The sequence below is a fragment of the Meles meles genome, chromosome 16 (genome assembly GCF_922984935.1).
Source record: "Meles meles chromosome 16, mMelMel3.1 paternal haplotype, whole genome shotgun sequence".
Classification (NCBI taxonomy): domain Eukaryota; kingdom Metazoa; phylum Chordata; class Mammalia; order Carnivora; family Mustelidae; genus Meles; species Meles meles.
Genome location: NC_060081.1, coordinates 60,325,705 through 60,351,425, shown reverse-complemented (window position 1 = coordinate 60,351,425; position 25,721 = coordinate 60,325,705). Strand labels below are relative to the sequence as shown.

General features: G+C 49.7%; 1 protein-coding gene across 3 annotated transcripts in view; it reads right to left on the bottom strand.

Moving 5' to 3' along the window:
* Positions 1 to 24,253, bottom strand: part of DLGAP4 (DLG associated protein 4) — a 197,855-nt gene extending 173,602 nt beyond the window's left edge. For all 3 annotated transcript variants that reach the window (XM_045980382.1, XM_045980381.1, XM_045980383.1), the window contains exon 1: positions 24,198 to 24,253. The gene's annotated coding sequence lies outside the window, so the exon portion shown is untranslated. The remainder of the gene's footprint in view (positions 1 to 24,197) is intronic.
* Between the last annotated feature and the right edge of the window lie 1,468 nt (positions 24,254 to 25,721).

Sequence of the window (25,721 nt, the reverse complement as noted above, 5' to 3'; positions counted from 1 at the left end):
AGTAGTGGGGAAAAAAACCCCCATCAACTTAGAATTCTACATCCAGCAAACATAACTTTCCAAAAATAAAGGTTAAAATAAAGACTTTTTCAAACATAGAAAAGTTGAAAAAACTCACCACCAGTAGACCCACACTACAAGAAATGTTAAAGTCCTTTAGGCTAAAGGAAAATGGTACCAGAGAGAAATATACATCTATAAATTGGAATGAAGACCACTGGAAATAGCAATTACATGGGTAAAAATACAGGATTATTTCTCACCATTTAAACCCCTTTAAAAATAACTGTTTGGGCAAAAATATTAATAATCTAATGTCAGGTTTATAATATATAAAAATAAAATACATAATATTAATAGCACAAAGTGTAACATTCTTATGCTATACATGAAGTGATGTAATATCATTTAAAAATAGACCATTATGAGTTAAAGATGCATACTATAAACTGTACATTGTTAAAATAAAAAAAGCAAAAACAAAAAGTTATAGCTAATAATCAACAAGGGAGAAAATCATAAAAACATTTAATTAATCCTAAAGAAGGCAGAAAAAGAGGAAAAGGATGGACAGAACAGAGAGAAAACAAATAGCAAGATAAAAGATTTAAACCTAATCATATTAACAATCACATTAAATATAAATGGTCTAAATATCTCAAATAAAAGACAGAGATTTTCAGACTGGTTTTAAAAAACAGATCCAATTACATGTTGCCTATAAGAAATGCACTTCAAATATAAAAATACAAACGAGTTAAAAGAACAGAATTTTATACACCATTTTGATACTAATCAAAAGAAAATTGGAGGGCTATCATAACATCAGAAAAAGTAGATTTGGGGCAGTAAAGAATGTCATTGCATGATTAGAAAGAGGTCATCCATCATGAGGGATAAGAATCCCAAATACTTATGCATTTACTATTAAAGCCTCAAAATATGTGAAACAAAAAGTGGTAAAAATGCAAGGAGAAATAGACAAATCTCCAATTATAATCAGAGATTTCTATTCCCCTCCCTTAATAATTGATAGAACAAGGAAGCAGAAAATAGATACGGAAGATTTGAACAATGCTACCAATCAGCTTGACTTAACTGACATCTATAGAGCACTCTACATAATAATAGCACAATACATACTCTTTTATGGAGTATTCACCAAAATGGACCATATTCTGGGGCCATTAAACAAGTTTCCACACATTACAAGATTCAAGTAATGAAAAATATGTTCTATGATCACAATGAAATTAAAATAAAAATCAACAACAGAGAAACCCAAGGAAAATCCCCAAATATTTGGAAATGAAATAACATACTTCTAAATAATTCATGGGTCAAAAGAGAACCAAAAGGGAAATCAGAAAATATTTCAACCAAATAAAAATGAAAACAAGGCAACAAAAAATTTGCTGCTAAAGGGCAATATTTAGAGGAATCTTTATAGCACCAAATGCCTATATTAGAGAAGACAGGTTTCAAATCAATGACCTCACTTTCACCTTAAAAAAATTGAAGAACAAATTAAACAAAACTAAGTAGGGGAAAAGACATAATAAAGATAACAATAGAAATCAGTAAAAGAGAAAATAAAAAAGCAGTAGAGAAAAATCAATGACAACAAAAGCTGATTCTTTGAAAAGATCAATAAAATTGATAAATCTCTAACCATACTGAAAAAAATAAAATATAAAAGACATTTTATAAGGAATTTTACAGATAAAATATAAAGAGAGAGAAGATACAAATTACCAATATCAGGAATGAAAGAGGTGACATCAGTTATACAGATAAAAGAAGGATAATAAAGTTCACTGCAAAGCTACAGTAATCAAGTCAGTGTGGTATTGTCATAAGGACAGATCAATAGAACAGAATTGGGAGTCCAGAAAAAATAACCCTTACATTTATAGTCAGTTGATTTTCAACAAGGATGTCCAGACCATTCAATGAGGAAAGAACTGCCTTTTCAGCAAATGGAGATAGCCCGACTGAATATCCACATGCAAGAGAGTGAAGATGGGCCACTACTTTACACCATGTGCAAAAAATGAACTCAAAATGGGTCAGTGACCTAAATGTAAGAGCTAAAACTATAAATGTTTAGATTAAAAAGTATAAATCTTAATGACTTGAATTAGGCAATGGCTTTTTAGATATGATGCAAAAAGTATATCCATCAAAAGAAAAAAAGAGAAGCTGAGCTTCATCAAAATTAAAAGACAATAAAAGGTCATTATTTTTGTGCTATAAAGGACAATATCAAGAATGTGAAAAGACAACTCACAGAATGGGGATATTTGCCATCATATATCTGATAACAGACTTGTATCCAAAATATATAAAGAACTCTTACAACTCAATTAAAAAAAAAAACACACAGCCCAATTTAAAAACTGGCAAAGGATTTGAATAAATTTGAATGGTGTCTCAAAAGAAGATATACAAATGTCAATAAACACCTGAAAAGATGCTCAACATCATCAGCCATCAGGGTAATGCAAATCTAAGCCACAATGAGATGTTATTTCACATCCACTAGGATGACTACAATTAAGAAGGCAGACAGTAACACTCCTGAGGCAAGAAAAATAAAAGAAATATAAACTGTTGGGACTGCATCAAAATAAAATCTTCTGCACAGTGAAGGAAACAATCAACAAAACTGAAGGCAACATACAGAATGGGAGAAGATATTTGTAAATGATATATCCAATAAAGGATTAGTATACAAAATATATAAAGAACTTATAAAACTCAACATCGCCCCCCAAAATAATCCAATTAAAAAATAAACAGAAGAGGGCGCCTGGATGGCTCAGTGGGTTAAGCCGCTGCCTTCGGCTCAGGTCATGATCTCAGGGTCCTGGGATCGAGTCCCGCATCGGGCTCTCTGCTCAACGGAGAGCCTGCTTCCCTTCCTCTCTCTCTGCCTGCCTCTCTTGTGATTTCTCTCTGTCAAATAAATAAATAAAATCTAAAAAAAAATAAAAATAAAAAAATAAACAGAAGACATGAACAAACATTTCTCCAAAGATGGCATACAGACGGCAAACAGACAATGAAAAGATATGCAATATCACTGATCATTAGGGTAACACAAATCAAAACTACAATGAGATATCACCTCACAACTGTCAGAATGACTTAAACCAACAACACAAGAAACACTAGGTGCTGGCAAGGATGTGGAGAAAGGGGAACCCTCTTGCACTTGGTGGGAATGCAAACTGGTGTAGCCACTGTGGAAAACAATGTGGAGATTCCTCAAAAAGTTAAAAAATGAAACTACTCTATAATCTAGTAATCACACTACTGGGTATTTACCTCCCAAATACAAAAACACTAGTTCAGAGGATAAATTCACCCCTTGTTTATTGTAGCGTTGTTTACAATAGTCAAATTATGGAAGCAGCCCAAGTGTCCATTGATAGATGAATGGATAAAGAAGATGTAATGTATACACCACCCACACACAGGAACATTATTCAGCCATAAAAAAGAATGAAATCTTGCACTTGCAACAATATGGATGAAGCTAGAGAGAATAATGTTAAGTGAAATAAGTCAGTTACAGAAATACCATATAATTTCACATAGGTGGAATTTAAGAAACAAAACAAAGGGGAAAAAAGAGAGACATAAACCAAAAAACAGACCCTTAACTATAGAGAACAAACTGATGGTCACCAGAGGGGAGGTGGTTGGGGGAACAGGTGAAATAGGTGAGAGGAATTAGAGAGTACTCTTATCATAACACTATGTTCATTCTACTGGAATTAAAATTTAAAACTTAAAAGTAAAAAATGATAATAAAAAATGTTGGTGAGTATCTGAAAAACTGGAACACTCCTACACTGTTGTGAAAATGAAGAATGGTGCTGCCACTTTGGAAAACAGCCAGGTAGTTCTTTAGAGGGTTAAACCTAGGCTACATGAACCAGTGATTCCACTTATAGATAGATACTCAATAAAAATGAAAGCATACTCATTCAAAAACTAATACACAAATTTCATAGCAGCTTTATTTGTAACAGCCCAAAAGATAATACAACCCAAATGTCCACAAATCGATTAGTGGATAGATAAAATGTGGACATTTACAATGGAATACCATCCGGCAATAAAAAAGAAGGAAGATGAAGTACTGACACATGCTACAGCTTCTCTGAACCTTGGAAACATAATGTTAAGGGGAAAAAGCTGGTCACAAAAGACCACATATTGTGTGACTCCAAGTATATGACATGTCCAGAACAAACAAATCTATATGGATAGAAAGTAGATTAATGGTTGCCTAGGGCTGAGAGTAGGGGAGTTGGTAGGGGGGAAAAAGGGAACGGCTGTTAACAAGCATAGAGGTTTGGGGGGGGGTGATGAATGTATACTAAAATTTATGTGCTGATGGTTGTAAAACTCCATGTACAATGGTATTAGAAGTCATCAATACTTCTAATATTAGAATTAATATTAAATAAATAAATAAATAAATAAAGCCATCATTTTTTAAAAAAAGGATAATAAAGAAATATTATGAACAGCTTTACATCAATACATCTGACAACTGAGATGAAATGGACAAATTCCTTGAAGTTACATATTGTTAAAGCTCATGCAAGAAAAGAGAGATGACCTGAATAGTCCTATATTTATTACAGAAATTGGATTGGCAGGTGTGAGTGTTCCCTCAAAGAACACCCACAGTTCAGATGGCTTCACAGGTGATTCTACCAAATATTTAGAAGAAACAGTACTAATTCTATAAAAACTCTTGTAAAAGATTGAAGAGAAGGGGGGCGCCTGGGTGGCTCAGTGGGCTAAGGCTCTGCCTTCAGCTCAGGTCATGACCTCGTGGTCCTGGGATTGAGCCCCACATCAGGCTCTCTGCTTCCCCCCCCCCCAGCCCCTCTGCTTGCCTCTCTGCCTACTTGTGATCTCTCTCTCTGTCAAATAAATAAATAAAATCTTAAAAAAAAAAGAAAAGATTGAAGAGAAGGAAATACTGCCCACCTTACTTTATGGGGTCCTGATGCCAAAACCAGATAAGTTCAATACAATAAATGAAAACTATGGACCAGTATCCCTCCTCAATAGAGATGCCAAAATCCTAAACAAAATTTTAGCAGATCTAACTCGACAATATATTAAAAGGCCAATGGAGCTTATCCTAGGAGTGCAGAGTTAGTAGACATTTGAAAATCAAAATCAATGTAATTAACTAATACACTAAAAGAGCAAAACCATGTGGTTATTTCAAAAGACACAGCAAAAGCATTTGGCAAAATTCCATTCCCAATTTTAAAACTTCTCAACAAACTCAGAATAGAAGGGAATTTCATCAACTTGAGAAAGGCATCTACAAAATTCTCACAGCTAGGATCACATTCAATGGTGAAGGATGGAAAGCTTCTCCTCTAAGATCAGGAACAAGACAAGGATGTCCACTTGAACCACTTGAACCACTTCTACTCAATATTCCATTGGAAGGGCATTCGGCAAGGCATTAGGGCATGAGGCAAGAAAATGAAACAAAAGGCATCCAGATAGAAAAAAATAAAACTATATATGCAGATGACATGCTCACCTATATAGAAAGTGCAATAAAATACACACATACACACACACACACACATCTGTTATAACTGATAAGTAGGCTTACCAAGGTGCAGGATACAAGATCGATATACAAAAATCAAACTGTATTTCTCTATACTAGCTACAAAGAGAAACTGAAATTTAAAAATACTTTTTATAATAGCATCAAAAACACAAAATTCTTAGTAATAAACAGAACAAAAGATGTGAAAGACCTTGATATGGAAAACCATTGCTGAGATAGTAAGTTAAAAAAAAAAAAACTTACCTAAATAAAGATGCTTTACTCATGGGCTAGAAGACTCAATATTAAGATGTTTATTCTCTCCCACTTGACCTATATATTCAAATCAATCTCAGTCAAAACGTCAGTGGGCATTTTTATAAAAACTGATAAGCTAATTCTCAAATTCATGTGGAAATACAAAGGACCTACAATAACCAAAACAACTTTGAAAAAGAAGAGGAAAGTTGGAAGACTGATTTCAAAACAGTGTGATGCTCGTATAAATATAGATAACTTAATGCAACAGAAGAGAGAGTCTAGAAATAGACTCCTACACATACATGGACAATTGATTTTTATTTTTTAATTTTTTTAGTAATCTCTACACCCAACATGGGGCTCAAACTCATGATCTTGCGGTCACAACCCCGAGATCAAGAGTTGCATGCTCCACCAACTGAGCCAGCTGGGCAGCCCTGGACGACTGATTTTTGATGCAGGAGCACAGACAATGCAGTAGAGCCAGAAGATTTTTTTCAGCAAATGGTGCTGGAATGAATGGGTATTTATAAGCAAAAAGTGAAATTTAATCCATACCTCGCACTATATAAAAACTAACTCAAAATGGATCACAGTTCAAAATATGAAACCTAAAATTTTCTTTCAAGAAGAAAACATAGAATCAACCTTTATGATATTGGGTTAGGTAAAAGATTTCTTAGCGATGACCACACCAAACACAATCCATAAAGACATGTACTTCATCAAAAATGCCTGTGTTTTGAAAGACACTCTTAAGGAAATGCAAAGACAAGTCACGGACTGGGAGAAAATGTTTGCAAAAACATATATCCTTTATAGGACTTGTATCCAGAATACACAAAGAGCCCTCAAAACTCAATAATAAGAAACAAACAATCCAACTTAAAAGTGGGGAAAAGATTTGAAGAAACACTTTGGGAAAGAAGATATATGGATGGCAAATAAGCGCATGAAAAGATGTTCAACACCACTGGTCATTAAGGAATTGCAAGTTATCACCAGAAGGAAATATCACAATTATTAGCGTGCTTGAAATTAGTAAGATTGACTATGCCAAGTGTTGGTGAGGGTGTAGAGGAACTGAAACTTTCATACACTGCTAGTAGGAATTTAAAATGGAACACCCACTTTGGAAAACATGAGCAGAGTCTTAAAAAGTTAAGCATACACATACCATACTGTCCAATCATAACTCTCCTAGGTATTTACCCAAGAGAAATGAAAGCTTATGTTCATATAAAGACTTATAAACACATATTCATAGAGACTTTATTTGTAATAGCCCCAAACTGGAAACAAACCCAATGCCTACCAAGAAATAAATGAATAAACTATGGCATATCCACCCAATGGAATACTATTCAGGGAAAAAAAAATGAAGTACTAGTACATATACTAATACACATTACAACAATCTCCAAATCAATACGTTGAGTGAAAGAAGCCAAACAAAAAGAGTGTGTATGATTCCATTTGTATAGAACTTTAGGAAACACAGAAGAATGTTGCCTGGGGGGGCACCTGGGTGGCTCAGTGGGTTAAGCCGCTGCCTTCGGCTCGGGTCATGATCTCAGGGTCCTGGGATCGAGTCCCTCATCAGGCTCTCTGCTCAGCAGGGAGCCTGCTTTCCTCTCTCTCTCTCTCTCTCTCTCTCTGCCTGCCTCTCTGCCTACTTGTGATCTCTCTGTGTCAAATAATTAAATAAAATCTTAAAAAAAAAAAAAAAAGAATGTTGCCTGGGGATGGGAAGGGGCAAGAGTAGAGAGTAGGGGAGGCAGACTGGGAAGGGTTAGAAGAAGACCAAAAGGGAGGATTACCAAGGGCCATGAGGAAACTTTTGGGAGTGATGGATATGTTCATCATCTTGATTATGGTGGTGGTTCCAAAAGTGTATACATTTGTCAAAACCTACAAATTTGAACACTTTAGATATGTGCGATTTATTGTATGCCAATTATACTTCAATGAAAGTTGTTTTTAAAAAAAGGAAAATAAATCAAAATTACACTGGGGGAAAAAAGATTAAACTAGAATACCTTGACTGGCTTTTTTTCAACTTAGAGTTTCTAAAATTCTTCAAGTTTTGAAATGTTAAGTTTGATCTGCTCAAAGATCCATAATCATTCATTTCCAGAATGTAAACACACCTCATTCTGTCACTTAGAGATAACTGTACTGAGACTGTGAGATGAACTGGTACCAAGTTAGATGCTATAATTCTAAATCATTTCTCCTAAATGTAACACCCATAATTACATCACTTCATCAATCTCCTTTTTTTTCTTCTCCAAACAATGGCTTCAATTTCATCATCAGAATATAAATCTCCTCCTGCTTTAGGGAGCCACTAAACATGATATTCAGGGGGAGTTTTAAGTAATATGGGGATGTGCTTCCACCATGAGACTGCCCAGGGAGGGATGGAACAGGAGTGAAACACAAAAATATTCTGGAGTATCATCCCCGCCAAGATAAAGAAAAACATCTCTAGAGAGAACCACCAAGAGGACATATCTCTAACACAACAGTGGACACCGCTAGTGAATTTTGGTTTTGTCTTTTTCCTTTTTAATTTTTTACACTTACATTTTAATTTCTTTTTAAATTAATGGGCTTTATTTTTCAGAGTAGTTTTTGGTTTACAGAAAATTGAGCAGAAAGTGCAGAGTTCCCATATATACCCCTGCTCCCCTGCAATGGACGTCTCACAAATGTACATTTGCTACAACTGATGAACCAACATTGACACATTATTATGAACTAAAGTCCATAATTAACACTGAGTCACTCTGTACTGTAAAGATCTATGGGTTCAGACAAATGTATAATTTAATGCAGCCACCATTTCAGTAGCATGCAGAAGAGTTTCTCTGTCCTAAAATCCTCTATGCTCCACCTACTCATTCCTCCCTCCCTTCCCCCAAATCCGTGGCAACCACTCTTCTTTTTACTGTCTCTACAGTTTTACCTTTTCCAGAATGTCGTATAGTCAGAGTCAGACACTATGTAATCTTCTCAGACTGGCTTCTTTTCTTAGTAATTACATTTAAAGCTCCTCCATGTCTTTTTTGTGGCTTGACAGCTCGTTTCTTTTGATCACTGAATAATATTCCATTAGATGGATGTACCACGATTTATGCATTCATTTATTGAAGGGCATCTTGGTTGCTTCCATTACTTTATTTTTAAATATTTATTTTATTGATTTAGCTTTGTTTTTTTTTAAGACTTTATTTTATTTATTTGAGAGAGAGAGAGCATGCGTGCACAAGCAGGGAGAGAGGAAAGAGGGAGAGGGAGAAGCAGGCTCTCTCCTGAGAAGGGAGCCCGATGGGGGCTCCATCCCAGGACTCTGGGATCATGACCTGAGCTGAAGGCAGCCGCCCAACTGACTGAGTCACCCAGGGCCCCATATCTTTTCTTTTAATTTAAAAAAAAAATCACATAAATGTTGGCAACAACCTAAATGTCCATCATTGGGGAGCTGGTTCAAGGTGGTCCAACTTTGTAGCAGAATTCCCTGCAGCTACTGGAAGTTATCTAATTATCTTCAGTGTCAGCGTGTTGCTGAGGATGTGGAGCAACTGGAACTCTCACGCTCTGTGGGGGAGAATGCAAACTGGTTCAGCCACTTCGGAGACTGGCAGATTATTTACCAAAGCTGAACATTTTCACCTTCTATGAACCAGAAACCACTCCCGGCTATGTACCCAACAGAAATAACTTCCTAAGTTCGCCCGAAAACTATGTATAAAAAAGTCCAGAACAGCACATTCCATATAGTAAAAAAAAAAAAAAACAAAAACCAAACTGGAAATAATCGAAATGTCTATCAATAATAGGATGGATAAAGTATGAAATATTCACTCAGTGAAATACGAGGTGGTGATATAAAAGAATGAACTACCAATGCACGTGACATGAATGAATCTCCCAGACAAAAGGACAAGCAAAAGAAGCCAGATACAAAAGGGACATCCTGCACAATCACCATTTATATGAAGGTCTAGAACTGTCAAAACTGAGCTATGGTTCTGGCAGTCAGAATGATAACCACTAGGGGCGATGCGTGGGGATTAACAGGGAAAAAGCATGACAGCCTTTTGAGCGAGCTGGAAACATCCTATATTTGATCTGAGTGGCGGTGAGCAGGTGGTTATAGACATTTATCGTATATATGATATACACACCATATGATATGTGACATATGACATATATGTATATATGTATATGGGTCAAGCTATACCATACACATAAGATTAGTGCATTCTACAATGCATTACACCTCAATACAGATATTTTAAATATGATAATACTCTGGAGCCACTGACTCGGAAAGATGGCTAGCATCAAGGGGAAACGTAGCTACACAGAGGACTCACGTGACCCTAAAAGTACGTGACCCCAAAAGCACCTACAAACACATACTTCATCTACAGATGACTTTAACATCATAGGCTACCAATATGAGCAACTTCTGTAGGCCAAATCCTGTCCTGAGAATCTCATTACATCATTTCATCCTTACAACAGTGTTTGAGGTAGGGACTATTGCTGGCTCCCCTCTACAGTCAAGAAGAATGAGCCACAGGGGCTGGGTAATTTGCTTGAAGTCAACCAGCTAAGCAGTAGAGTTGAATCTGAACGTGTCACGCTTGCTTCGGGAGCACATATACTAAAATTGGACATGAGTCTCCCATACTCCCACACCCCACGCTCTTATGGAAATCCCCAAGACCTGCCCACAACCCACGAGACCCCACATGGTCTGGTCCCCGCCATCCCCTCGTGTTTCACCTTGTCCTCTCTCACCCCAGCACTCAGTCTCTCCATCTTCCTTTTCCCTTCACTGAAAACACCACTCCCCTCCCACCATAGGGTCTGCCCATCTGCCATTCTCTCTGGCAGGAATGATTTCCCTCCGTATCTCTTTGCCAGGGGGACTTCTCCTCACCTCTTAGGCCTCAGCCCAAGCGTCACCTCCTCCAGGAAGCCCTCCCCAAAACCCAGCCTGGGCTCAGAACTCATAGTTCCAATGCCCCTTCTCTGTGGACCTCATCCCCATTTCACTTGTGTTTTTGAGTTCCCTAAGACTCTGTTTTGCCCCCTCTGCTCGCCACAGGGCCTGGCATGGAGTGAGCACTTAAAGAATATCTGATGAATGAATGAATGAATCCATCTGCCAGGGAAGATCAACTTGGAGAGATATCTGGAAGGCTGATACCAAAATGTTCATGATGGGCACCACAGGGAGGTGGATTCCAGGGAATTTTACACTCATTTTTGTACTTTGGGATTTATCTGGCAGGACAGTGAGTGTTCTAGTGGGTAGTTGTCAACTTCCAGCCCCTAGGCATTTCCCCTGCCTAGGACACCCCTGCTGCCACACTACACCCATTCTCCCAGCTCTGCCTGCAGCCCCAAGTGGGCGGTGTATTAATCAACGGAGGGAGAAGGTCACCCAGCTTGCAAGCACTGAGCTGTCCTTGACTCGGGTGCAGAAGAAATGCGCCGAGAAGGGGGGGAGCTGCTTTACCAAGTGCTGAGCACGTGTGAGCTATTTCTGATTCCCACCCAGCTGGGCCCAGCACATCTGGTGTGGGAGCCAGAGCCAGCCTGGTGGCAGCGGGGGGACCACTGACCAGCCGCCTTGCCATGCTCACACCAGACCCGCCACTGGCCTGCTGACAGTGGTTCCCCAGCTTTCAGGTGCTTGGGGCAGGAGGAAGGGGGCAAGACCCTCAGACTGGCAGTTGAGGCTCAGCAAGACCGAGCTCCTCCCTGCCTTCCTGCTCTCCACTCTCCCCAGCGCAGCCAGGTTCTCACTCCTCTCCTGGCCTTTGCATGTGCTGTTCCCTCTGCAAGGAACATCTGCCCTGTCTCCAGCTGTTGGGTCACTCCCTCTGAACCTAGAGGTCTCCCCTGGGACCACCAGTCCTGCAGGGGACCCTCCCGGATCACCATGGCATCCCTAGTGTCCCTTGTCCTAGGACTTCCTGCTATGGCAACAAGTATGTTGCCTTACTGGCCTGTGATCCATCTCCCAGACTGGGATGTGGCCAGTGTGAGGGCCTTATTAGTCACCTCCATATCCCTGGCTTCCAGAAAGGACCTGGCCCGCAGCAGACACAAAATACACCTTACCAGACTGACTATACAAGGCAGAAGGCACTTCGGTTGCTGAGAGGGACCAGGAGGACAGAAAGGCTCAGAAAGTGGGGGGCAGGGGAGCAAATGACTGCGTTTGGCTGAGCCTTGGAGGCCAAGGGTCAGAGAGATGTGGCTCAAAGGGACAGGGAGGTGGAGAGGAAGACTCGTCCACAGTCCGCAGGGAAGAGTTCTGGTCCGACCACCCTGGCCCCAGAGCTCCAAGCAGCCCAGATGCCAGGTACCAGGCTGCTCATAGCCCCTGCCTCCTCCATCCCGGATAGGCACAGTGGATATGGAATCTGCACAGAATGGAGCATTTTGTCTAAATATATCTCCTCCCCAGTGAAGGACACGCAGGGAGGGAGTGGGGGGCACGGTGGGCTTGCAGCGCTGAGAGGATCTTTGCAGGAGCACTTGTCCTCAGGCCCACGGCCGCTAGCCCCGGTAGAGTCCATTCTGGTCCCGAGGGTAAGGGGTGGGCCTGGGTGGCCTCTCCAAGCAGGAATTCCCATCGCCTGACTTCCGACCTAAAAGCTGCTGCTTTATATATGGGCCAAGCACAAATCAGGACAGCAGAGGAAGGAGGGGACACAGAGGGAGGGGCCTGGGGGAGGTGACACAGAGGTGGGGAATGGAGGAGGAGGACACAGAAGTGAGCCTGGCCGAGAGGAATCCAGAGGTGGACCTAGGGGAGAGAACACAGAAGTGAACCTGGGGTAGGCAGACCCAGAGGTGGGGGGGAGAGAAGCCTTGGACCCTGGCAGCCCAGGCTCTCCCCACCACCTTGCTGCAAGAAAGGCACAGAGAGGGAGGCAACTCAACAGGGTCACATGGGGGTCTGGGGGCAGTGAGGGGAGGAGGACCGAGGGGTCCCGGCTCCAAGGCAGCCTGAGAGTTGCTGCAATGCCTTCAGCATCCTGAGGTTCTCCCAAGGACCCTTCAGGGTGAAATGGTGGAACAAGGCACAAGATTCCAAGTCTAGGCCTCTGGTTCAGTCCCGTCTCTACCAGTGAGGTGCTCAGGCAAGTCATCTCTGGGCCTCAGCTTCGCCCTCTCTCTGTGTGCTGGTCTCACCAGGAGGCCCAGGCTGACCTGTGAGTTGACCTGGACTGGAGTGTGGGAGGAAAGGACAGAGGACGCGGTATGTGCGCATGTGGCCAGGGGAGGTCATAAGAGAGCCCCACAATACCAGTGGCTTTTTCTTGAGCACCTACTATGTGCTGGGCCCTGTCCTCAGGACTTTAACACACAGACCTCACTTCACTCTGACACCAAGCCTCCAGACGGGCAATGACACCATTATCCCATGGGGAACAGATGGGGAAACTGAGACTCCAAGAGATTTCTGTGACTTACTGAAGGTCACATAGCTGGTGAGCTGAGCCAGGACCGCTCAGAGTCAGCTCATGTCCTCCTGTGGGTGGATAGGGTCTGCTGGCGGCCACTCCAGGGCGGTCAGTCTGTGGCTCTGAAAAGCCTTCCCAGAGTCCTCAGGGGCTGAGGAAGTTGTCACCTTTCCACTCAATTTTGTTCTTTCAATTAAAAACAAAACCAGGAGGGGAAAAACAACAACAACAACAGAAAGCCCCGCTCTTTAAAACAGGTGGACATAAATACTTGCTGCTATTAACACCTCACTTTGAAATGGTCACTAAGGCCCTCCCAGAGTCTCCCTCCCCAACCCATTCATGCTCACCCTGGCCAGGATGACAGAGTGGTTAAGAGCGCAGGCCATGAGGCTAGCCGGTCTGGGTTCAAATCCCAGTTCTTCCAGCTGCCTGCTGGACCGAGTGTCACTCTCCCGCTCGGTGACTTATTTCCCCACGTGTAGGGGACAGCGATTCCTCCCACCCAGAGTGCCTGGGGGTATCAGAGAGACAAGTAACGCAAGGTCTGGCCCAGGCCTTACTGGAGACAGTCGGCATCACGCCTGGCTAACACACGGGTAATGAGTCTACACTAGATCCCCTCTGAGCGGCTCCTGCACGTGTGTATGTGAGAAAGAGAGAGGTAATAAATGTTTACAATTGTCGGAAGCCACTAACTTTTGGGGTGATGTGTAACGCAGAGACAGGTAACTAACGCAGATGGCGGACCCTGCGATGAAGAGGAAGAGAGGTGGGAGCAGCCAGAAGCTGCTTCCAGTGGTGGGGTTTCCCCCGCTCCCAGGCTGAGCATGCGGGGGCTCCCCTCCAGTGGCCCCCCCACCCCCGTCTGTCCAGAGGCGCCTCCCTCCTAACCTCAGCCTTCCCAGCGAGGCTGCTCCTCACAACAGTTTGCAGCCTGGGAGAGAGAACCCAGATGCGAGCCTGGAGCGGGAAGACCCAGCAGCAGGTCTGGGAGGAGAACAGATCTGAGACAGCTCAGCTAACCGGTGGCGCCTACTATGTGCGACCACCCGCCACAGAGCAGAGGCTTCCGCATCGGTTTTCACTCAGCTCTCACAAGAGCGTCCGCGGCGGAATATTGTCCCCATTGCCTGGAATAATGTTGGGTACGTGGTAGAGCCTTATAACAGTTAATGCGGACTAGACTGCGTTGAGAACAGACCCCCAAATTTCAGGGGCTTAAAGAACAAGAAATCTATATTCCTTTCAAACAGTCGGGCTTCTCCTGACTCTCTGTTGGCAAAAAAACCCAGCCCTAGTGGGTCCGTAAGCTAAAATGAGGCAACCGACCAGCCAATTTCCTGCTCGCCCAGCCTGAGGCAGCCCCATATCACCCCAGATGGGCTCTCGAAGCCATCGCTCCTACTCCCAGTCCCCGAGGAGAGGAGCGGAGGGGTCCCAGTGGGACATGTGGGCTGAGCTCCTGTCTGAGGCACCTGCCACATGACTCGGCCTCGGCAGGGGCTGTACTCTGGCCATGGGGCACAACAGTGTTCAGCTGACACTCACGAGCTGTGCACCCACTGTGTGCCAGGCCCCAGGCTAGGCACTGCAGGGGGGCGCAGGGGGGCCAAGGGGCACCAGCCTGGCCCCTATCTGGAGGGGTAGGGGAGGCAGACACATAAGTGGACTTCACAGCGCACAGGCCTCTGGAGTCCGGGCAGGAGTGGCTCGTGTGGATGAGAGAGAAAGTCTCCTGGAAGGGCAAGGCCTGAGCTGAGTGCTCAGTAACCAACAGGAGTGACTGAGCAAGGACTTTGGGGAAGGGTATTCTGGGCAGAAGAAACAGGGAATGGGAAGGCTGGGGGCCAGAGGACACTGTGTGTTCTGTGACTCCCAACTCATTCAGCTGAGCTGTTGAGTGAGAGCACGCCGGGGGCTGGAGAGGGCTGGAGGAGGGCACGGAGGCAGGTGACAGGGGCACTGACTGCTCAGGACTCACGATGAAGTGTAAGGGGGGGGGGGGGCGTGGTTTCTGCATCAATCGCTTGGCCTGCGTATAGACGGTATATGGGCAGGAGACCTGGGAGGGAGCTGGGACAGTCATCTTGGCCAGAGATGTGAAGGTTAGAACCGAAAGATGCCTGAGAAGGAGACAAGAGGCAGGGAAGGAGCCCAGTGTCGGCTCTACCGCTGAGACCCCAGACCTACCCCAAGGGCTCCAGGTGCAAGGCTGCCTCCCTGACGACCTCCAGAAATGGCCTTGTCATCAGTCAAACCCAGCCTGGCAAAGGGGGGCTGGCCAGGGAGGCCCCTGCCCACCGCTGCCCACTGCCTGGGCCCCCACCCCATCCAGCGTCAGCAGAGGGTGGTGACACACTGGGTCGGCAGAGGTCAGCTGGCTCTGGCCTCAGCCTCGGCAGGCAGGCAAATGGCCAACACTCCACGCCAGTGCTGGGAAGGCCTGGGGTGTGGTCGGCCCAGAGGGCACTGTGGGTCTGCCCTGCTCTAGAACCTTCTGTGGCTCCTCAGTTTCTTTCTTCGGGAAGCATCCGCGCAGGGGGGTGGTGCCGAGAGGAGGCCTCGCTCCATGCTAACTTGCTGGGGGACCTCAGGCAGATTGCTCAAGAGGTCCCAAGTCGGACTCTATGTGAGTCAAGGGTTCTGCTAACTACAACCAGGGCAGACCCTCTGGCTAAGTTCCCAGCCCTACCTGGGCAGGCCGCCTCACCCGTCTGAGCCTCAGCTTCCTCCTGTGCTAAGAGCCCACCTGGGTCCCCCAGGCCCTGATTCTACCTCCCACGGAGCCTCTTGCTCTCCAGGCTCTTGACCCTCACACTGCCCTGCTGCCCGGCACGGGGCCTTTCTGTCCCAGTTCCCTCCTTCTGGCTCTCAGGTGGCAGGTGGATCATCACCTCCTCAGGACGGCCCTCCCTGCCCCGCGGACTAGGTCTCCTCGTACTTGTCTCTGATAGCAGCAGCCCCTGTCTCGGCAGGAGCTTACATTCACCTGGGAGGTGATGTCCTGACCGCTGGCCTCCGAGAGGACCGTGGGTGCTGCGGGGCCGGGAGCCCCGGCCCTGCGCTCACTGACACAGGCCCCACACCTGCTCTGGGCACAGAGCCGGCACTTCCTGTGTGTTTGCTGCATGCACACTGAGAAGAAAGGGGGCTATTACCATCTGCCTCCCGGTGTCAAGAGGACTTGACCACATACGAAGGGCCTGGCTCGAGTGGAGGCAACATCACTCCCACGCACACTCCCACGCACATTTCTCACACGCTCCCCATACACATATAGCACATAAAACATACACACACACTCTGCACCCACATTCCCCCCCACTCGCATGCAGTGGGGTGAAGGGTCCCCAGGGGGGGCCCTACCCTCCCATCCACGCCCACACCCTCCCAGAGTCCCCTGATGAACCAGACACACGAGGGGCAGATCCACAGACAGGCAGAGGTGGGCCTGGCCCAGCGGGAAGCCAAGTCCCCACCCCCACCCCCCCGAATGCCCAGAGCCAACCTATCTCTGTCCCCATCCAGGCAATCCCTGGAAAAACTCGAACATGCCCAGTTCTCCAGGAATCTCTCACCCCCCAAAGGTGGCAGGCTCCCCCCCGAAGGAGAGCTGCGAGATGCCGACACTTCCTCGCCTGTCATCACACCCTGGCTTCCACGGTGAGAGCTGGAGGTCGGTGAGGAAGCGCAGAGTTCCCAGCAGAGGCAGCGGGGGACCCAGAGATGGGCTGGGGCAGCCCCAACCTCCCCCCAACCCTATTGCACAAGTGCAGAAACCGAGCCTCGGAGAAGGCACCAGGAGGCTCACAGTGACCCAGCTGGCCTCCTGCCTGGGGTCTGCCTTCTCACCTGGATGCCTGAGTCACCCAGACCTGGGGTCGATCCTGGCTCCACCATTCACCTGTGTGGCCTCAGTTTCCCGGGATGGAAGACGGAGCCAAGCACAGCACCTTGCTCCCTGCACCGTGGGGGGCACACATGGAGCACACAGGTGGCAGAGGAGCTCCTTCTGGATCCCAGGGGACCCTGTCAACCACCCAGCCAGCCTCTGGATCCCAAAGCCCAGCCCCCACAGTGCACACTGCCCAGAAGAGCAGGCAAGCGTGCCACGGCCACACGGCAAGGCCTCGGCACGCTGGGGTGTGAACTGGGGCCCTCTTCGGCTGAGCTTCCCATCCTGTAAGTGGATCTGGCAGTGCCGAGGAGGTGCCGGGGCTTGGCGGCAGCCGGGGGAGGGAGGCAGGCAGGCAGGCAGCTGGGGGTGGTGGGAAGAGCCTTCTCTCCCCTATCTTCAGCAAACCCGGATCCCCGTTTCCAAGCTGTGCTCCAGAGCCCTCGGCGGCGGCTGCTGCTGCGTCACTGCGCGCAGTCAGCCCGCAGTGGGCGGAATGACAGGCTCCCTCCCTCTGGCTTGGGCCTGGGGGACCGGGAGAGCTGGGAAGCTGGGCTGAGGGTCAGGGGTGAGGCCAGTGGGGGCTCCCTGACACCTTCCAGAGGGAATCTCAGCTAGGTTTACTCCTGGAGCCACAGAGAGCAGAGCTGGGCGAGCCGTGGAGACCTAACTCCCAGCCCTTCAACAAAGAGATGGAGGCCACGAGGCCCAGAGAGGTTCTGGAACTCCACAGGGAACACACAGCAGCAAACCAGCTCACCAGTCATTCCAAACCCCCATCTCCTGGTAACTGCAAAGCAAAAGCCTCCTGGACCCAGCCCTGTCACCGCAGGCTCATCTGTCACTGCAGAAAGAAAAAGCTGTGAACCAGAGGCCTAGTTTTCCCTCCCTGGCCGATATCAGGGGGCCTTCCTGTGCAATCACAAACACTTTATCGGGGTGTGGTTCGGAGCCCCTGTGGTGGGGGACCAGCACAGCGTGAAGGTACACAGCAGGCGCTCAATAAGTGGTCTCATACTCCATTTATATGGCAGGATGCCTGCCCCATTTCTGCATTATCAAAGACAGAACCTGCCCACGTCGTCGTGTGCTTTCTAAAGATGACCCCCTCACGTATCAAATGTGGCTTTAGTCATTTCTGAAGCAAACTCCAGGAGACGGATCACCTGCTCAGGCCTTCTCATGCAGAGGGAAGGCAGACAAATGCCATGTTTGCTTTGCTGCCTCCTCCGAAGTCCCCGTGCCGGGCTGGATACAAGGGGTCCCAGGATGCCAGTATCCTGTTCCCTCTGTGTCGCACTGTCCCCCTGGTTCTCCCTCAGCACCTGCGCCACCTCCCATCGCCCCTGGAGCCTGACGGACGGGCCACCTCCCAGAACTGTGAGTCAGTGAAGAGCAAATTCATGGGGAAGGGCCATGGCGCTCCTCTTGTTAACAGCCAGGAGACCCAACAGGCCCTGGTGGGGCCCAGGAGCAACCGATGACATCCAAGGTCACTGCTGAGCCTGCTCTCAGCTCTGGCCATGATCTGCCTCCAGCGAGCGGCCAGGTTCCCCCAAGCCAGGGTCCAGGTCTGCCACATTTAATTCCCGTGGCCCAATGCCCACCTCTACATACCCCCCCCCCCATCACTGCTGGTGAACACATCTCCAGAATGTGGGCAGAGACCAGATTCTAGACTCTAACTGGGTTGGATTCAAATCCTGGCACTGCCACTTGGCCAGCTCTGGGGCCTGGGGCGACTCCAGCCCTCTGTGCTTGTCTTCTCATCTGTAAAATGGGGATAGTAATAGGACGTCATGGGACTAAAGGAGAGGCTGAACTGAAGGTGCTTAGAGCTGGTGCTCATTAAACGGAGGGCCCGGCACCATGTGTGGCTCCTGGGACTTGGTCAACCGTGCTTTGTTCCGCGAGCGGGTGTCAGCCACCGACACCGTTGCCATTATTGGGATCAGCAGCAGCAGCATCAGGGATCCCCAAGCCTGGTTTTGCAACCAGCCCTGGTGAAGGGTGTAGCAAAATTCTCCAAACAAAATTTGCTTCCATTCATTTTGGGTTTTTGAAAAGGCCACGTCAGACAGCTTGGCGGGGAGGAGGCGGCGTTGCGAAACCCAGCACAGAGAGATCCAGAGCCCCGCTCCTCGGCTCAGGAAGTGATGTGCCATCAGTTAGCGACAGGCTCCTGTGTGCTGGCACCCCCAGGGCTCCCGGCCTATAGGCTCGCCTCTTGCCCCCCTCTGAGTAACCTTAGGAAGCCACCCAACCTCCCCGAGCCTCAGTTTCCTCATCTGTCAAACGGAGACAAAATATCCCTTTTCATTCCTACCCCTTGTGGTGGTGGGAAGATGCCGAGATTCAATGTCTTCTGCGCCCTGAGTGCTGTCCGTGCGTGCCCTGAAGGCCTCCGTCCTGGCCTCCGGCGGCCACCAGTAGACACTGTGGAAGAGGGTAGAGGGAGAGAACGCACCGCTCCCCCACCATGGGCCACAACAAAAAGAAGTCAGGTCCCATGAGTCTTAAAAGGCCCCCCCCACACAAGAGTCTGATGAAGTCGAAAGTGGGCTTGTCTTTGGTCCAGCACACGGGAAGCCTCTCATCAGTGACAGCCTTTCCCAAAAAGGGTGCAGTGAGGAGTCTGCACGACAGGGAGCCCCTCTCAACAGAACCAGCCCTGCACTCCCTTAACTGACAGGGCCCACGGTTACAAGAAACTGCTAAGCCTCGGCAGCAGCCCTGTTGATCCCAGCCCCAGATGTTAACACACACTGCCCTCCAAAGCCTTGAGAGTGAACCAAGCCCCATCCTGGCTCCCGGGAGAGAGCTAGGGGCCTTGAGAATCCCTTCTTGGGCTGTCAGCATCACAAACTCCACACCGGGAGGCTGGCAATTCTTTGAGATCACAAGGTCCAAGCTTGCGCCCTACCTATCAAGGGAGCCCAGAGAGGGGACATGACACATCCAGGGGCACACAGCGAGGCAGCAACAGGATACTCACCATCCCCGCACACTGCCCGCCCCCATGACCAGCCTCCGGTGGCTGCCTTCCGGCCTCATCAACGTGGTTCTTCCCGCCATTCTCTATCTACCTAAATCCTATGAATCCTCCAAAATTCACTCCAGATCTAGTGCATGTCCTCCAGGAAGCACTTCCCTGGGGGCCCAAACTCATACCCCTTCCCAGCACTGGACAGCACCAGCCTCCACCACCGGAAGGGCCTGGTGGGATGACTATGGTTCACAGAGCAGGGCCCTGTAGGTCTGACTCTGTCTCTGTGCCTCGGAGGAGACACTGAGCAGGTCTTGGGAAGCCCTGGGGGCCCAAAGACAGAAAGGAACATTGGGAAGTGCACAAGTGAGTGGACAGGCTGGTGACCTCCAGAATGGAAAGCAAGCAGGTGATGATGTGGGTAATGAACTAAGAGAAATAAGTGCCAGCCGAGACACCCCAAAGGCACAGGTTCCTGCCCAAGCATGGCTCCTCACTCTTCCTGCAGAGCCTCTGGGGTCCCACAGACCCACTGGGGTTTTAGAGGCCACGGGCCTGTAACTCCCCAGAGCCTAGCCAAACGCTGCGGAGTTTGCAGGCCCAGCTGGAGGCAGGAACCCATATGGACAGTCATGTTGATGACTGGACCCAGCCAAGGCTTTCACCATGTCCTGCTGCCCAGCCCTCAACTTAGGATGCCCCAGTGGTGCTCATCCATCCATTCATTCAGCCAGAGAAATGGACTGAGGGCCTGGGATGAGCCAAGACCTGTGCTCAGCACCAGTGGAATGGCATGAAGAGGCAAGCGGGGTAGAGGCAGACCTGTCCAGCTGCATGGAAAGGCATCTAATAATAGGGAACAGTGACTGGGATAGGGAAGGCAGAAGCCCATGGGGGCTGGGAAGGTGGGGACAGGGAGACAATCTGGCCTGGGTGTCAGGGAAGGTTTTCATCTGGAAGCGATGCCTAAGCTGAGATTTCGAGGATGAGTAGTACTTAAGTAGGGAAATGTGGGGAGGTGTGTTCAGGCAGACAACTGGTTGGTGTGTGCAAAGACCCTGAGGCTGGAGGCAACCAGGCCTGTTCCAGGAACTGAAAGCAGGCCAGGGGGACCAGAGCCAAAGAGAGAGGGGAGGGGCTGGTGTGGGGAGGAAGCTAGGCTTCATCCTGGGAGCAGTGGGCATTTCCTGAATACCCACAGTGAGCTTTTTTTAAAAAAACCGCATTCGAGGGGCGCCTGGGTGGCTCAGTGGGTTAAAGCCTCTGCCTTTCGCTCGGATCATGATCTCAGGGTCCTGGGATCGAGCCCCACATCGGGCTCTCTGCTTGGCGGGGAGCCTGCTTCCTCCTCTCTCTCTCTGCCTGCCTCTCTCCCTACTTGTGATCTCTATCTGTTAAAAAAAAAAAAAAAAAAAATACCATCTCCCCCACCCTGTTTATTTAAAAAAAAAAAACGCATTTGAGATTTTATTAATGTGCGTTTCAGAATGTTTAAGTGGAAATGTTTAAATGCACTATAGGCAGATGATGCTACTTTTTAATGCTCTTTGGAATGAGTGAATCTATCAGTTCATCACAGAGTTATAGGAGTGCAGAGAACAACTGCTCCTGTCCCCCAGAGCGCCCAAAGGAGTTCCTCAGAAGCTTCCCATCCCATAGAAGCACCGGCATTTAAGAAGCCAGTGGCCCACAAACTGCGCAAGAACTTAACGAGATGCCCCTGGTACGACCAATTCCTCACGGAGTCTTACTAAAGTTCCAAAGTACACAATCCATCCTTAGTTCCCAAGTGCCCTTCAGCCTCCTTTCAAAAGCACCAATTCAGCGGCCAGGCCGCTTTGTGCCCCCCACCCCCCCACACCAATTCAGCGGCCAGGTGGCCTTGCACCCCCCCCCCACAGCCCTCAGACCTGCGGCTCCATCTCATGGCTGAGACCAGCCGGATGCTGCCCTGGGTCCCGTGAAACTCAGCCATTAGGCTTGTTCTACCCCACACTTTCTCTCGTCTGGACCTTGCACTCCACCCCCAGCGCCTGGTATAGACTGCCTGCCCCCTGCTGCGGGACAGAACAGGGACTCCCTGAGGGTGCGGACCACACTAGATCACCCTGTGTCCCTAGCGCCCAGTACAGGCCTAGTCCAGGCTCTGACGGATGGACGAAGGGAGGGTGCCATGGACATCCCCCACGGGCACACTCGCAGAAGTCGAGTCGCTGTCTCTGGGCTCCAGGAGGACCCAGGCATCCTGGCGCACCCCTCCCACAGCACAGGCACACGCACACGCACACAAGCCCGCCCCCACGTGCACAGCCAGTGTCTCCGGGAGCTGCTGGGAGCACACTCGCATCTGCAGCTGACTGGCCTCCAACAGCCAGCTCGGCTCGGCTCAGCTGGGCTCGGCTCAGCTGACTTCGGGGCCTGGCAGTGGCTCCCATGGCTCCAACCACCAATCGGTCACCCAGCTCTGCGGCCCCACCCAGCCCTGCTGCCACTGGGAGTCTGGCTCAGGCCCCCCAGGCTACCCTGAGACCAGCCAGCCCACAGTTGCCTCTGTGGGACAGAAACTGGGCTCCTCCAACAGCCACTCTCTGAGATGATCCCGTACAACCCCGTTCCACCACCTTGAGCCTGGAAGAAAACACAGGCCCCTTCCACAAGTGAGGGCACAGAGGCAGAGACAGCCAGGACCCCAGGGAGCTAGGCTGAGAGCTTAGGTGCAATGGGGGTCGAGGCAGACCTGTCCAGGCTCCTGGGGCTGGGGACTGCAGCCCCCTCCCCCTCTGTCATTTCCACTTGCAGGCAGGTGGGGGTGCAGGAACTCCCACTAGCACTGCCCTCCAAGCTTAAGGCTTCCATCCTCAGAGCACCCCATCCATCCCCTCACTCCCCTCCCCTGTATCTGGCCTTTACCAACCCATAACCCGTTTCCCCATTTCATTTTCCCCCCACAACATCAACAGTCTCTGGCTGCCCGTCCCTCTGCAACACAGGCAGCTCTGAGGAAGAAGGGAGAGGGACGAAAGCATAGAGGAATGGAAGGATGGAGGGGGATCAGAGCTGGTAGGTTCTGTCGAAAGAGGCCAGGGGCCATCATCACATGTCCAGGTAGCACATGTCCCCTGCCAGCAGGCCCGGCACATCTGGACCCAGCTGGCCTCTCGGGCGAGCAGGTCCACCTGCCACCGGCTCTGAACGCTGCGAACCCCTTTCACCGCGGGGCGCCGCACGTGGGGGCCTCCCGTGGCCATGTGAGCGCCCCCCCAGCCCAGGTGCCCGGGTCAGCCCGGCCCCTCCCGGTACGCAAACAGGGAGGGGGCGCCATGCAGCGCTGGGGGGTGGGGTTGCCCCCACCCCCTCCCCCAGATGCCAGGTCCCGGAAAAGAGCTCGGGAAGGGGGGAGCTGGCTGGGCAGGCTCCCGGGGCTACTGAGGCGGGATGGAGGCAGCTGGGCTGAATGGAGGAATGCCCCGGCCCGCTGGCAAAGCCCTCCCTCTCCTTAGCTCCAAGGTTGGTGGGCAGGGAAAGGGTCTGCCTGACCCCCTGGCCGCCCTGCGGATTGAGGGTCGGGCCCGAGGAAGGGCTCCCCAGCTTTGGCAGCCCCTTGGCATGGGAGAGTCCGCGGGAGAAAGAGGTGGAATGGGGGTCTGGCCCTGGATAGGGAGTTCCGGGCCCCAGGCATGCCGCCCTCCCCCGGTCTGGGGGTCTAGGAAGACCCAGACTGGGGGATCGCACCCAGAGAAGGGGGCTTGCCAGCCGCAGAGCCGCCCCCTCGGTTTGGGGGCTAGGAAGACAGAACTGGCAGGGGGAGGGGGCTTTTCTGCGCCAGCGCCGCCCCTCGGTTTAGGGATGTTTGTCCGGGAGGAGACTCGGATTGGGGGTCTCGCCGAGGGACGGGGCGCACCGGCCCCGGAAAGGGGGTCGGGCTACCGCGCACCACCCCCGCGCCCTCACCTGCGCCCGGAGCCTCGGCCGCCTCAGGCCCGCTCCGCCGCTGCGCTGCGCCGCCGCCGCTGTTCCGGTCCGCTTGCAGGTCCGCCGCCTAGGCCCCGGCCCCGGCCCCGGCCCGCGGGCGCCCCATGCCTCTCCTCTGGCCGGCGCGGCGCCCCAGATGCGGCTGCGGGAGGAGGAGCCGCGCTGCCCCGGCTCCCCGAGAGCGTCGGGGAGGGGGCGGGGGGCGGGGAGATGCGCGCGGGGGAGGGGGCGGCGCGGCTGAGCCCAAAACCAGGCGCGGATCCGGCCACCGACCCGGGGCTGGGGGGGTAGGGTGGGGGGGCGCGCCGTTGCCAGCGCCCACCCCCACCCGCGCCCCCGCAACCTGGAGGGTTGGGGGAGGGTCTCCGCGGCCAGCGACGCTGGGTTGCGAGCCGGAAGAGCGCTTAGAGATCCGCGGCTGGCCGCCCAGAGAGTGCAGGCTACTGGCACAAGGTCACACAGCGTGGGCTGCGGTAGCGCGGGAATCTGGAACCCCAGGCTACAGAGCTGAGCAGCAGGAACCTGTGTTGACGAGCTCCGGCTGGATGGGAAGAGGGAAACTGAAGCCCACACTGGACGAGACTGGCCCAGGTCCACACCGTGAAAGGCAGAAGGCTCCTGGGATTCGGACTTGGGGCTCCTGTGCCTGGGAACGTGTGCCCCGTCCTGGTGACCCATTTCCTGCAGGTGCCTTCTCTCTCCTATGGCAGCAGGGGAGTTAAAACAATCCCTCGATGGACCTGGACTGTGTACTCATCCTACTTCTGGGGCTCTGTGATCATAGCTAAGAGACTGACCCTTCTGAGATTCAGTTCCTCCCTCCACCTGTAAAATCAGGACAACACTAGTATAGTATCCACAACTTGGGTTAAGGAACCAAAGAGATAATCGATGTAAGCTTCTTGACAGTGCCTGACATTCAGTAGGTGTCCAATGGATGTGCTCACCCTCACTGGTTCCCACATCTCCCAAGAATGCTAGTCCAATGCAGAGAGAGTCAGAGTGTTAAAGGGTGGTGTTCAAAGCCGAGCATAGCCCATTTTTCCAGTCTCGTCCACCATGTGCCCAGCCTTCCCACATCTCCATCCCAGAAACCTGTTTCAGTGCTTCTTTGCCTTTCGAGCAATGCCTGTGCAAGCAATGCCTTCCCACCGTCTCCACCCAACAAATTCCTACTCATCCATCAAAGTCCAGAACAATCAGCTGTATGCCCCAGCTGCTCACACTCCCTACCCGTCCATCGCTACCTCCCTTCACTATTCCCAGTGTCTGGTACAGGTTTGTTTCTGTTTTTGTGGGCCTTGACAACCGTGGTGAAAGGAGGTCTTCAGAGACACCATGAGAGCCAATTCGCCCCAGGAGAGCTTCCTGGAGGAGGTGTGGCTTCAGTAAGGCCTGGAAGGAGAAGTGGATTTAGAGTTCCGGGGGGAGGAAAGACAGTATGTGACCAGCAAAGAGGTGACTGTAGGTTTGGGCAGGGTGTCAGTAGGGAGAAGAACTGCC